Raw genomic sequence first — 15,551 nt, forward strand, 5'->3', positions numbered from 1 at the left:
CCTTGAGCTCTTCGTCACGTTCATCGGGCCATTAGTGAGCATGCACTGGCATGGCACATTGTCCTGCTAGGGGGAGCATCGCCATTGGAGAGTGCTGTTGCCATGAGGGGGGGTGGCATGAACAGCAACGGTGTTTTCTTGTTCTAATGTTTTGGATGACCTGTGTATGTGTGTGTGTGTGTGTGTGTGTGTCTATATATAAGAAACACAGCAGTTCGGGGTCCTTGTTGGAGCAGCACGATGGCTAATGTTAGCTTCTGGGCTAGAAATAGTAAGTCTCTGTCTCGCAGGCAGTATTACAGAGATATCTAATGTCAGTAATCTTATGTTGTATCGTCAACCCCAGAGTTAGTGTCCAGTATGTCAGATTTTTCTCACCAGTCCCATTCAGTGTTATGTGGTGATATGGACTCACGCACAGTTCAGGTGGTGAAGCCTCACAGTGCACTGTTTACTTTCGGATAACATTGCATTTGAGATCACATTTATTTTTTTACTCAAGGCATTCCACTTGCCTCAACACTGAGTTTAAGTGTTAATGTCAAGCTCAGTGACAGAAAAAAAACAAACCAAAAAAAAAAAACACTTTACTGGGCACACAACACTAGGGCACACAACACTAGGTTGAATGCACTCACTGTGGCGAATTAGTCAATTGACTGGTTGAGGATTAGGTCCAATTTCAGTTGACCAAGATTTTCATTGGTTAGATACAGCCCTATTTCCATTACCCTTACATAAACAGCCTGCCTGCAGGAATAAGGGAGATATGGGAAGGATCTAAAATAAGGCGCTAGACAACTAATGATCATAGAGCCATGATGTAGTCTTTTTTCACTAGATGCATGACTTTCATTAAAATACTTGGATGAAAGGGTAAACATAACCACCCAAATAATTTCACAACGGAAATGGTGTGCCAGCCTTGTGATTCTGGGCCTTGCAGGGCAGTGAGTTCAAATTTCTCAAGAGCACCTCATCCACTTGCCCTTTATGTCACATTCATATACACATATACTCATGTACTTTCAGTTCAATAGTTCACTAACAAATGTGATGATAAATCATCTGAGCACAATTGAAATAAATAATTAAAAACATAAACAAATAACGAGAGCACAACAATGTTTCTGTCTCCCAGAGGGACAGAGGGGTGGGAGGAGGGTCCCTAAACCAACCAACCAGAAACTACATCAGTCTCCAGGGGTAACAGCCTATTCAGTCAATGCCAGGACAAGGAGATGAAGGCATATGTGTGTGTGTGTGTGTGTGTGTGTGTGTATTTGAGAGTGAGTGAGAGAGTAGTACAAAGAGGTGATATTGGCAGAGTGGCATCAGACAGACATCAAAAGGAGGGGGTTGAATGGACGGGGGCTGCATTTACTCACAATAATCAAACTGAGATATAACCCACTGTATTGCTTATTGTGTCTATAGTTCATTTTATACAATAGTTTAATTTGCTGTAGCAATACCTACAAAGAAGATACCGATTGATCTCTTTGGAAGACTGAGTATGTATTACAGCAAGAGACAGACGGATACACAAAGAGCCTTTAAAATGGATGCGAGACAAAAACAGAAAGAGTGTTTGTGAAAGTAAACGACCCGCCCTTTCTCTCTCTCTCTCTCTCTCTCTCTCTCTCTGTTGAATGAATCCAGTGCGACAGGGAGCACTCGACCTGCTGATTACCACGTGAAATGTAATGCTCTCTCAAACTGCAGAGCAAACAAGTTCATTCACAGAATAAGCAGACTGAGGCCAAGCTGCACTGCTGTCTGTTGGAGGGGATGGTTGGTCAAAGATTCCCAAAAGCATTATTACATACAGTTTTTACACATAATTGCTAATATGCAAAGACGTGATGACAGAAAGTATTAATTTGCAGAATGTGAAAGACATCAGACTCTGATAACAGAGTAAAAACACCGTATTTGGATGATTATTAATAATGAAAACCTGCTGTCATGTGCAGACTTTTTCTCAGCTGCAAACCACCACCTACTGCAGTAAAGATGTCCACTCCAACAGGACAAACCACATGGGTTCTCTTTCATAACCTCTTTATTATGCCAATAATAAAAGTAATAATGTAAGCAAGAGCCATAATGGGAAAGGGAGTTGTGTGTCTTGAATGTCAAATAGAATCTGTGTATTTTGTGTGTAGTTAAACTTTATCTGTACTGGACTCTAATCAGGCCAAGGTCTTATCACAAAGAGGACAACCTGGCCTTGTCTCTGAACATGGCACCAACACTGGGGATCAGGATGTTGTGTATACTGTATGTACGGAGTGTACAGTAAGTGCTTTGTGTGTAATTATCGGGCCTTGGTGGTTCAATTACAGCAAAAACTGTAGTAAATCTGGCTGCCAGTATACTGAAACTAACTTTTTTTTATCCTATCCTCGTAGCCTTCAAACACCATGGTGACTGCTCCAACATTATACATAGCCAACACTGGGACTGTGTTAGCTAGCGCTATGTTAGCATAAATTCACCAGACAATTAACAGCATTCGATACTGAGATTACAGACTTAGAAAAGACTATTTGATGGTTTAGCATGCGATGATACACGATAAGGTTGCAAACTGACCTGAAACTGAAACTTATCCTAGCTAGTGCTTTATCTTTTTAGTTGACAGAAAGTAAAAGGCTACCTGGAGTTCATATGCTAGTTATGCTTATAAGGGGACAGTTAACCCCCACATCAAAACTACGTATTTTTCCTCTTATCCTTAAAATTTTTCTGGTGTGAGTTGCTGAGTGTTGGAGATATCAGCCGTGGAGATGTCAGCCTCCTCTCCAATATAATAAAACTTGCTGGCACGCGGCTTGTGGTGCTCAAGGTGCGAAAAAATACATTCAAAAAACTCAACACACGGTTTCCCACAGAGTCATTTATTTGTGGAGACCCGGCACGATTAAAACATCACCTGCCACATTTTGATTTTACTTTTGAAAGTTTGCTTTCACTCCCAAACAGCTGCTCCTCTCATCCATCGATCTGTTCTGATCAGATCAGCTGATAAGATTTAGAGAGGGGACACAGACTGAAAGACACAGACTGATAGAAAACCGAAGATCCATTTAATATGACACAGTGCAGCACTAGGTTGTAAATGCAACATATTTTGCGTAGTATTAGACACGTTTTGGGGTTTTTATGAACATATTTTAAATAATAGCCAAAACTATGTATATTCTTTTCTTTTTTTCCCCAAAACATTCTATTCATTCCAATCCATTCCCAGGCCTGGAAAACAGTTTTTCTAATTTCATAACTTTTCCAGGAATTTCATGATCTTGGAAACCCTGATTTTTTTTTAACATGGGTAGCAATTCAGAGGAACCATTATAAAACCAAAAGACTCTTCTCGCATTTCATTCTCAACTGTGCTACTTTTAAAGAAGAACCATGCCTATTTTCGAAACTCATACATGTTATTCCTATGGTCTAAGATCATCCAAAAATATATGTAAGCATAAACAACTCCCTCTCAAATCCAAATGCTAGAGTGCTAAAACTCAAATGTATTCTGTCATATGATATAAAGTCTGGAGGTGCTCCAATGACAATGAATGGTTAAAGATAATCTAGATAACACTGAGAGCAGCCAGGTGGAATGTTCTGAGTATATGGGTACGTTTTCTGTTTCAGAACTGAGAAAACTGCAATAAAATAAAGCTCATTTGGGTATAAAAAAAGAAAACAAACATTCTGTGGGTCCACAAAATCAGTCTCCCAGTCATTGTCTCTAGCCTATGACATCACATCTTTGAGACTTGTCTGGTTTCTGGCTTTGAGACAGAGTCGCTCATGTTCCCAATTATTGATTGAACTTTCCTCAGCCATGAAAATAACATATTAGAATTCTTGATTTAGGTGGTGTTTCCCCTCTGAGCTAGTGAGCACATGAGACTGGGTGTGTGTGTTTGTGTAATCACGTTGATGTGATGTAGCTGTGCTTGGGTGTGCCCCATGTCTACAAATTAACCAAGACTTAGGAGATAAAAGCAGGTATTAAAGGCTGTTAAAGTTACAGCTGTAGGACTATATGGTACATAAGAAAAAATAATGTGCATGTATGTCCATGTCTTGTTTACAGTAATACAGTAAAAGCCTTAATGCCACTGCTCCCTCATAGTTCCACACCCCTTTTACATGTTTCATCTGTCAGACTTGGATCAACGCAAGGCCCGTTGCTGCTTTCATTTGTCAGTCACAGTTGGAATCTAGTGGAGCATGTCTAGGTGTGGCCACACTGGATTTATACACTCCTCAGACTGTGTGTGTTTTAAATAATGAGCCTGTGGTCTATCCCTAACCTACTGAAAAGAAAACAGAAAATGGTTTGAAGTAATTTAACAAAACCAAGTACATACACACTTCCACAGAATGAACTGTACACATCTGGAGGGTGAAGAAATTATTGTTATGTGTGTGGTGAGGAGCTAAAAGCAAAAGTAAACATGGGAAATATGTGTATCTAAAGGGGCAAAGTGTAATACCAGGCCACATGCTCAAAACAAATTTCTCCTCTATAAGTAACTCTCATTTGAGCAAAGCAGACAAAGAACCCTTTCTAACAGATTGTAAAAGACCTGTCATTTTTTTTTGCCATTTATTACAAAGGTACGAGACACCAGACACATTATATACAATGCTGTAATGCAAAAGCAAACATTAAAATATCTGTGCAATAGTGAAACTTCAATCCCACTCCTTTGTTTTTTAAGAGGGAAAAAGGCTAGCATGCACAACAATGAAGACTTGTACAGTGATTGAAAATGACGTTTTCCAGATTGAATCTAGAATGATTTCTGTCCTAGCCTGAACCCTGCCCAAGGAAAATCAGATTAAATTACGGCTATTTTCCCGACGATAATTCAAAGCACTTCTCTAAAATATTCCTTGAATTCTAGCTCCCCTTCTCTACTCATCGCCCTCAAACTGGCCTGAGTACCCTCGAGCAGAAGAGAGATGACGGATGATTGAGGAAATGACAAAACTCATATAGTATGCGAGTCTCTATCAAGGTTAAAAGATAAAATGAAAATGGCACCTCTGAAAAGGACATAAGAAGAATTTGCAGCAAAAGTTCACACCCACAACAGAAAAATGAAGCTGATGCTGAGATAAAACAGCTCAAACAGAGAACAGAAACTCAAAGACAGAGAAGTCCGGAGGAAGACGAATTGAAAGCAGTGGGATCATTTTCTCAGAGATAAGGAGAGGATCGGAGTGAGGCGGAAGAGAGAGTTAAAAGACGAAGCAGAAGCGTGAGATAAGAGAAGAACATAGAGACTGAAACAGAGAAGATTCGCTTGCAAATTATCTAAAAGGTCAAGCTGGCCTGGAGGAACCAAGACACAATCTTCCAGCAATTGTAACTTTCTTTTTCTTTCAGACACTCACGTAACTTCCTATTGTTTTCTTTCCTTTTTTATCACCCCCCCGTTCCTAACTTGTTTCCCACTTTTGATTTGTTTATCTTGATATCTCACCCTCGTTCTGTCTGATATCATCTCTTCTGTTGCTGTCACCTTTATTTTTTTCTTCTCTCTCCTTTTGTCTTCTCTTTCTAACACTTCATCAATATATTTAAATGTTTCTGACTTGGTGTTTGCTCCCCCCTCTTTTGTTTCTTCCCTACATGAATGGAAACCATATTCTCTGATCTTCAATCAACTTCTGCACAGCTATATTTCAAAACAACTGTCAGGACAATTATGCAGTAACTTTTGTGGTGGAGTTAAGGTATGCTTCCATCAGTGGGTTTGAGGTGAATAAATCATCTTCTTGGACATGCGAAAACAACCCCTAGAATTACCACCTTGTGGTTGTGTGTCTCTGTGAACCAGTCAGATTGCAGTTACAGTTTACATCCATGTCTGTGAAAACATGAATGTTTCACACATATCTTAAACCCAGCAGCACAGAAGATCTATACAATCAGCACAGTTTTGAGATGGACACCCAAGATTAGTGTCACCAATTCAGCATCTGACCAAATGTCTCCCCATAATTAGCAAATTAATTCTTGAGTTACGGCCAGGAACATGCTTTGTGAGGGCAAGGTGTCCTTGACCTTTGACCTTCACCCACCAAATTCTTATCAGTTCCTCCTTTAGTGCAAGATGACACTTGTCAAATTTGAGGAAATTCATTCAAGATCTTCTTGAGACATTGCATTTGCAAGAATGAGACGTAAGAAAGGTCACAATGACCTTGACCACCAAATTCTAATCAGTTGGGCCCAAGTGGACGTTTGTGCCAAATTTTTAAGAAATTCAAAATTATTCTTGAGATATTGCATTCACAAGAAAGAGACAGAAGAGGTCACAGTGACCTTGACATTTGACCTATGACCCCCACATCTAATCAGTTCATAATTAAGTCCAAGTGAACGTTTGTGCCAAATTTGAAGAGATTCCCTTGAGGTGTGACTGAGATACTACATCCATGAGAATGGGATGAACAGATGGCCAACCTAAGCATAGCGACTCTGGCCATGGTGTATGCTGGCAGAAAAGGCATAAAAATCAACTATTAAAGTTGAGTCTGTCAAAAGCTGATGAATTGATCACTGTGTGAAGTATACAGTTTATTTTCCTTTTGCATATATTAGCCTTTCTTCATGGCTGATTCAAGGCCTCTAAATCACCAGCCATATCTCATATATATATATGTATGATGATCTATTGGTTGGGGAAACTGTTGACCAATCAGAGCTCAGACAAGAATAAGAATGGGAACGTCATCTCCCTACATAGCTTCCTACCTAGCTATATCCATTATGAAAAGCACAGGTAAAAAAAAAAGAAAAAGAAAAAGAAAAAAGCAATAAGCATGGATCAAAAAAAGGAAAAAAAAAAAAGACTACACTTGAAAGGATATTCCATCAATTCATTATTGCATTTCCATGAAGTCGGGGATCTTACATCAGACAATATTTTTCATTTATAAATTCATTTTAAGAATGGTCCAATTTGTTTGTTTTTTGCCTGGTAATAGTGCTAAAATGATACCTATGAAACGGTACTGGTGACTGAAGCAGTGCCTGAACTGATGCTTTGTAAAAAATAAAGTGACGTCAACAACATTAAAGAACAACAATACTGGATCCTACATTTCCCATAAAGCAATTCCATAGTTTCTGATGACATCATCAGTGTTGTAAAGCACCCTCCACAGCCACAGAAGACATTATCTCACTGTTTTCACAAACTGGTTTGTCACCTTGGCAAGTAAACTAAGTCCGTATGTAAAATTGGGTGGAGTGGCCATTCAGATGGGCCAATTTCTGTTGGGAAAAACTTTTACTGCTTCTTGCAACCACTAACGCAGCTTCAGTGTTGAATGAAAATGACGGCCAAAACAAAATAACCCCCAACCATCACTGCTTCTGTCTTTCCATTTCTTCTCTCTGGCCTCCCTGTACGCCCCCCTAAACCCAATCACATGAGAATCATCAGTCATTATTAGTTAGGCTAAGTTTAGGTTAGAGTTTGGAGAGCTTAAAGGAACTCGGTCTAAGAAATTCTGAGGCATAACTATTTGATTTCATATAAGTCTACTGCTTGTGTGTGTGTGTGTGTGTGTGTGTGTGTGTTGCAAAGAAGCCAGTGAGTGATATCCCCCAGAGTACTCAGTAACAGTAACCCAACACGCAGAGTTTCACAACAACAACATAGAGAGAAAGGGCTGCCCTCTGAACCCTCTACCTCTTTCATCTTCCTTTCTCTGGGTTTCCTTCCCCCTATTTTTTGTGATTTATGATGTGTCCCTGCAGAAAACAGACTGAATAGGCAGAATACAGTCCACTAACTTAAAGCTAAGTTAGTTTTTCTGATCAAGAAATAGCATGTTCAAAAGGTTTAATGTATCTGCCTTACTAATTATATTAATAATTAGCAAAATAGGTGACTGCATGCATTTTTTCATTTTTATTAAGACTAAAACTCATCTTTATATGCAGTATCTCAAGCAAAATTGTCCATTGTCAACTCATTATTTTTCCGGTTTCAAGAAATCCAACTTGTCTAAATGAAAGTCCTCACACAAGCCTGTATTCTTTAATTTTCCCCTTTCAATTCCTCTGTCAGCTCTTGTCATCTTTTTTCCAAAGTCACTTTTATCTTCCTCCATTCTTCCTGTCCTCTACTCCTTTCTATATCTTGACTTTCAAGCTGTCTCATTCTCTCAACATCTTGTCTTATTTTATCTCCCTCCAGTAATATTCTTCCTTGCTGTTTAACTTTCTGATGCCCTCTCCGCACTTTTTTCACCCCTTTCCCTTCCGACTTTGTCGTGTCGCCTACTCCCTTCAGCTCTCTCTCTGTCTTTGTCTCTACTTTGTCTCACCTTCAAAGAGTCCAATCCCCAGAGTGTGGAGTTCAGAGTAAATTTTCAGCTTCACAGAATGTGTGAGAGAAAATGGTGATGGAGGAGAAAAGAGAAAGAGATAGTGAGAGATAGATCAGGCGGCGACATAAGGCAGAGGCTTCAAGACAAAAGAAGGAGAGACCCTAACCTTAACAGTCAAAGCCAAAATGCATCCAACACTGCCTTCAGGAAATACTGGTTTTGCAAGTGCAATACTTCATGTAAATTCAAATTGTCCCTGTTATATGTGTAAAATAATGCAAAACTACAGTAACAAAAATTCTCTATGAGAAATAGCTGCAAGCAGCAGGTTCAACCTAAAATGGACTGTTAAAGGTCCAGCGTATGGGATTTAGGAGGATATCAGTTGATTAATTCAGTATCAGTTAATATAGCCAACTGCATTATCACTTGTTAAAAACTCAATATGCACATTGTTCCATCACTGTGGGTCGTGACAGCATTATAGGCAGCAGCCACCACATGAGCGCAGTGCAGAGCGATGGCGATTAGCTCGCCAATGGGATACAGACACAGGGACGCACATGCACTCACATGCACACACAGCTGGACCAGCTCCCACGACAAAGAACAGAAAAGCTCAGATTACTACACATACAGAAGGAGCATGATTTCATTCTCTGCTCAGGCCGCCATATATTTACATAGCAAATAATGGTTTGCTGCTGTATTAATGCAGTGAATTTTAATTAAATGCATGTTCCTTTCTTGACATTTAAACTTCAGTGACTCCCATCACCAGCAGCCTGCTTTAAATGTTTTTCTTTTGTTTTTTCTTTTTCTTTTTTTACATAAATACCATCATGTACCAGTGGAATGCGAGGAAGGTCTAAAAAATAGATCTTAGCCTTATGTCCAACATTTTCATCACTAGTGGTAATACAATACCCGTGGTTAAACCACTTTACTTGGAGGCCATATGTTTTTCTACAATACCCATTTTCTTTTTTTTTAATGTCTAAATAGGCTAACTTTACTGTTTGATTCTTGCTGCTCTCATCAGGCCTGTTTAGAGGCAGCTGTTTTCAGCATAAAGGCTTAACAGCTACCAGCAGACAGACAGTGTCAGCAATTAGCTGGTGCAGGTTTTACAGTAAGTTACGGCGGCACATGTAAACTTGTTCTGTAATTTCCTTCCCTAACCCAACTTGTCCCACTAACCTGATTTGTTGTGCTGCATGTAAATGTAGTCTTTCACTTCCTCCTGCTCTCTTGTGACCACAAACCACCCCCTTCCCTGCATCTCTAGGGAGTACCCCAATCCATCCCTTGCCCCCCCCCCCCAATGACCCTAACGCCCCTGGGCATTGTGGGGTCTGGGAATGAGTCTCCTTCAGCAGGACCAGCTGGAACGAGAAGAGCAACATGCTGCAGGAGCAGGAAAAAAGATGCCCTCAGAGTTTGAAAAACGCCCCTCAAAGAAACTGATGGCAAGTCAGTCTTTAAAAGTGCCATGAACAAAGGGGTGGAGGCTGCTGCTAACGGTGTGACACTTTCCTGTTTAACATCAATTTTAAAGACAAGCACCTCCTTCCCAACTCCTGCTTCATGCTAAACTAAAAAGATAAATTTAATATGTTGTATTTATTCAATTTATCATAATTTACTTGGACTGGTAAAATGCATATGTTGCTACCAGGACACCTGCTCTATCACTTGGAATTCAGTCAGCTAAATATTCATATGACATAAGGAAACAACGCTATGCTTAATATGTGTTTTTTTTATATATATAAATATACTGTGTATCATACATATATATACATACACACATATCAAATACACTTTCTGCTGTACTGACTACAGAACTGCAAGTGAAAACAAACACATGTGTAAGTGGAGCTCTAAAGCTGAAAGGAACACAAAGTTAATCTAGATTCCAGTCTCCTTCTCAGTCTACAGGGAGCCCTGTGTTTTCTCTCCCTTTCAGAAACAACTGTATGTACCCTTAGCATGTATGTGATCAGAGTAAGTCTTGTTCATGTTTCCATAAACAGGAAATCTGTGTCTGAGAAAAAAAGCATGAGATCACAAATAGCTGTTAAGTTGAAGGTAATGATATGACATTTTTGCATGAATATGCTTCTTTTTGTCTACTTTCTTGCAAACTGATACCACAAAGCAGTTTTTCAAAACAGTTCTTCAAAGCTGTCACACCCTCTGGTACACAGGAAGCAATATGTCTTATATTTCTTGTTTGTTTGGGATGGAAAAGAACTGAGTTGTAAGCATGAACAATGAAAGCAGAAATGACTCAACAGTCACATAAAAGAGCGACACCTACAGAAGGTCAAACAATCCAAGAAATAAGACCACCGCCACACTACTGACAATCCTGTCTGACAGGTCATCTTTGGGAAGTGCGATGCAGGAGAGCTGCACCAATAAACTCTAGTAGCAGTGAAGGTCTCTGGGAACATGGGCTCCCACTTGTCGCAAAGCTATCATAGAGAAACCATGCTGAGGGGTTTCCTTAACATTGCATGTTGTCAACTTATTGCTTGTGCTATCTGTGTTGCAGGAAGTGTCTGCGTGGCTTTCATCCATGATTCTGGAAACCAGCTCTCCTCCAACCACAACCGACAGTGCTGGGAGAACCAGCATGATGGGAGAGTTCATAAGGACACAGGGAGGGGTATGGATGGCAGGTGTTTGAAATTTCCTTTAAAATATGACTGTAGAAACAGACTTGTACATCTTGCTGCTGTGTCAAAATGTGCTCGAAATCTGTTGTCCTTCTCACAGACTCAAATGTCCCACCTGCTTGCTTCCTGTCACGATAATTACACTATCGATTTATCATACGATATATATGGACATGACCTCAATCGTTTTGCTAACCCCGATATTGCCTGTTGGGTTTGAATGTGTATTTGTTTACGCAAGAATGTAAACAACATTTTAGCCAACATGGCACCAGAATAAACAGCAGGGTCTTCCCCACCATTACTTGAGTGTCCCCCTTTTTTCTCTACACCCATGCCTACTTGTGTGATGAAGAAAAATAATACCACACTTCAAGGACGACACAGCGTAGCTTACCAGTAGCGTGCAGCTGCACCGTTGAAGTTGAAAAGGCACAGTCCTGATAGTCCTTAGCTTGCCAACCCCTGGCAACGAGCCAAAAAGTCCATCGTTTGTAGTTTTACCCTCCAACAATTTCATCCTCCACCCTGTAAATCCATTCCCAGGAACTGACTGTAGCACACCGGCTGGATTTTTAAGGAAACTGCTATGTTCCCATAGTTTCGCTGAGCTTGTCTAAGGGAATCCCTTTTTTTCTCAAAAAACCTATAAAGGTTACGGTAGTTTTATATGTACTTTCTTGTATATGTTATCAGGTGTTAATTACTTTTTTAAATTATGTTGAATATTTTTCATATTTCAATTTCAATGTCTGAATATTCTTAAGAATTAAAAGTTCATTGCTCTTTCAAGGGTTGTACTTGCATTATTATGCTACTATATTATCATTAGATTGGTGGCATAAAATAGTCTGAAATGCAATTTTTTCTGGGACAACATATCATCCAACAAAAGTAATTACTGTGACAGGCCTACATGCAAAACCCATTAACACTGCGTGAGCATGTCTGACAGTCTACAAGCCCTGTGTGCAACAAGTGGCTATAACCTGAAAAGAGGAGCTAAGTAGATGAGCAGCATAAAATATGAAATGTTGAACATTCAGAGACACTAAATATCCTTCTCACTTTTGACACAAGCCTAAATACTGGAAATCCTGATCCAACACTGTCAGCTGAGAGGCTTAAAACACTTTTATCATATACATAAACGTTTAACTAGGAGATTTTAGAAACTGAAACTGATGTGATGTGCTCAGCAATATTTCAGTCTCACCACTCTGTTGGTTTTGTTGAACACAAAAACAGAGTCCCTTAAAACACATCTGCTTACAGCGAGTACAGAAGCCAAGTTTCAGTTTTAGGGAAGTTACTGGGCAATACAGCCAAACATATTTCAGGCTTGGGGGCAATTCTATATTTACGTCAATATTTTGTGTGTCTCTTTTTCAGGTCCTTATGTGCAGGGAAGTTAAGCAACCAGCACCACTTTTAAGGCTGTCATCGTTATGCATATCTAAAAGTATTGGTTATCCCATACAGCTATGGACTAGCAGTACTAGAATCTTCAGTAAGTACAGCACAGACATTTACTTTGATATTTATAATAATAATCTGCTCCTGGTGTATAACAATGATATCTCCCAGCAGCTAACTATGCAGTGTCAGCTCACATGCAGATACGGACAGACCGAACTGCTCAGGTGAATCACTTAACTCGTCTGTCCCCATCTGTCCCTCTCATATCTGGGAAAACTAGATTCACTAAGAGTTAGGGTCCCACTTTATGGGACTGTCATGACTAAAAACAACTAATGCAGCTAACATCTGTGTTAGTTTTTTAACTGAAAATAACATTTTGTGGGTGCTGCAATAACTTTGACCATAGGCATTTTGCCAGGCAGCAACCTCTGCAGCAGAATAATGAAAACAATGCTAAAGCGCTAAAAAAAACTGCAGTTCCTCAAACGGCCACTTGAGGCTGGCTCCAAATGTGAGTCAATCCCCACAGAACCCCCTGTTACAATGCCAAACTTTACAAATAAAGTTTACAGACTGGCACGGGAAAAATAACAGTTTGGATCTCTATGGCTAATTTGCACCTTCATGACAACTGTGCAGGGGTTGAAATTTTTTATAACTCACCCATTTATATTTTATTAAGGCTTAAGTTATGCATAATTAAGGGCAGAGCCGCTCTGAGTGACAGGCTGTCTGCAAGGTGTTACCTCAACATGGTGATAGTTAAAATGCCAAACTCGAGGATTCAAAATGCTTCAGTCACAATGGCTATGCCTATTATTTCATACAGTCTATGCATTTTACACATTGTGCAAATCATAAATTCAAACTAATCAAAATAATTTGATAATCCGTCCATGGCTAAATAATCCACGTAATCACATGTTGAAAAACTGTATAAATCATACCGTAAATACACAGCATTATTTTTTGGGGAACCCAGATAGCAAAACGTTGACGAAATTATCCATTGCTAATGACATATTTTGGTGTGTCATACCTCTCTCTCCCCCATGTTTCCTGTGTGCATGTCTTAACTCATACAGACATGCATGCAAAAGTCCACAGTAACTTAAGCACTACAGTCTGTAAATTAGCAACAAGTTTCATAACAAAAACAAACGGTCAGTGCTGGCTAAAACAAAGGAGAACCTTTTTACGTGGATGTTTTGTACATTGTGCCTTGCAAATTAAAAGCAGCTAGGAAGAATACAAGATTTAATATTGGAGTGTCAGAGTCCCAGTATTTTGCCAACCTAGAAATCGCTATTAAAACTGCTTTCTTCATCTTTCCTCCTTCCCATCATCCTCACTTTCACCTCCCATGTGTGTCTCGTAGCCACAGTGGAGCAACTCACATCTGTTTGACAAAATCCAACAATGGTGGAGGAGCCAAAGACAGAGGGAGAATACAGACTCCTCAATTATCTCACTCACTCTGCAACAACCACTCCCACTCCTTCTGCAACCCCCCACTGCACACACACACACACACACACACACACACACACACACACTTCTATCTTTCTGTCTCTCCCATGTCACAGCCAATACCGAAAGGCCCTTGGGACTTTTGCCTATTGACGAAACTTAAAACTTGTACAAGAGAGGGAGAGGAAAGGGGAGAGGGTAAGAGACCCCAGGGAGAGGGAGAGAGAGAGAGAGCTAGAGGGGAAGAAGGGGGGGCTACAGAGGAGAACAACTAAAGTGAAGTCTCTGCTCATCAGGCCTTGAAATATTCCATTCTTTCCACAGAATCAAGGTCTCTTTCGTTTTCTTCAGGTCAGGAGTGTACAGCTGCTGTGTGGCTGTGTGTCTGCATGTGTGTGTAGTGCTTGTGGATAAGGGCTAAAGAATGCAGCTTACTCAGTGGTGCGATGGTCATTTGCAGCTGCTCCACACCATCACCATCACCAACCCCCCCCCCCCCCACACACACACACACACACACACACACACACTTTCTCTCTTTTTTTGACTGACAGTAGTTCCACAAAAGATTAAGAATTTATCTGATGTAGACACTAAATTAATGGGTTTTTTTTACTGCACCATTGACTGATTTAAAACCAAAAAATCCCCAACAGTATTGGTGGATATGGGCAAATAACAAAATAGCACCTGATGTTGTAATACTGCTTTCTGATACTGCCATATCAGCCTGGCCTTGCATGCAACTAGGCTCGTGATTATGGATGCCATTTTCAATCAGAGGTCTTTTGACCTGTCTACACAACACATGAGGTACCTTTAATGCGTGTTAGACTGTAATCACATTTAAACTGAATGAACACAGTATATAGGGCCACATTTTCCTGCCCAGAGAAAACTATCCAATCACTATGTTATGGGATACTGCAAAGAAACTAATTCAAGTTGATAAGTTCAAGAAATTCTTTCTCTATAACCCATCTGCAGGTTTTACCTGAGTCCATAGTAGTGACTTTGTGAGAATAAAAAGGGGCCAACAAAGTTATGCATGTTTTCTGGTTATGTTATGGCTTTGTTTAGAAAAGTTGGTGCAATAACAAATTGTTAAACCAACAAAAAGCTATTTTTTCTTCTTTTACTCAAACTTTAGAGTTGCTTGTGTTAATGTAGGTTTATTTGAATTTAAATTCCCAATCAGTCATTTTAAAAAAAATATATAAAAATTGGGCCTTTAACCAATCAGTCCATGCTATTAACTGTCTTCATTGACTTTGTTGACAGAAGCGATCACCCCCTACTTTGACCAAAGCCCCACAAGTCTTTGGACCAGCTTAGCTCTGTATGAGTTGGTAAGACTAATCAAACTTCAATGTAGCTACACTGAAAATACCCAGATGTGGTACTTTGCAGTCTACATTTGGCCTGATATATTAGAGTTTCAGTCAGAAATACAAAGTGCTCAGCTCTGAAAACTGAGTTGGGGTCATTTGTGACAGGGCAATTTGACTCAATCCCAAATAATACACTGAAGTATGACTCTGCCTCTCAGAAGACATTACACCTTTATCTTGTACCACACAGTGTAGATGCGTAGTGGCTTGT

The 15,551-nt window shown here is 39.8% G+C and overlaps 1 protein-coding gene across 2 annotated transcripts in view; it reads right to left on the reverse strand.

Moving 5' to 3' along the window:
* The window catches only part of LOC117255349 (E3 ubiquitin-protein ligase DTX4-like), a 38,910-nt gene that overhangs the window by 20,439 nt on the left and 2,920 nt on the right, over window positions 1-15,551 (reverse strand). The window lies entirely within an intron of this gene.

The sequence above is a fragment of the Epinephelus lanceolatus genome, chromosome 3 (genome assembly GCF_041903045.1).
Source record: "Epinephelus lanceolatus isolate andai-2023 chromosome 3, ASM4190304v1, whole genome shotgun sequence".
NCBI classification, from domain to species: Eukaryota; Metazoa; Chordata; class Actinopteri; order Perciformes; family Serranidae; genus Epinephelus; species Epinephelus lanceolatus.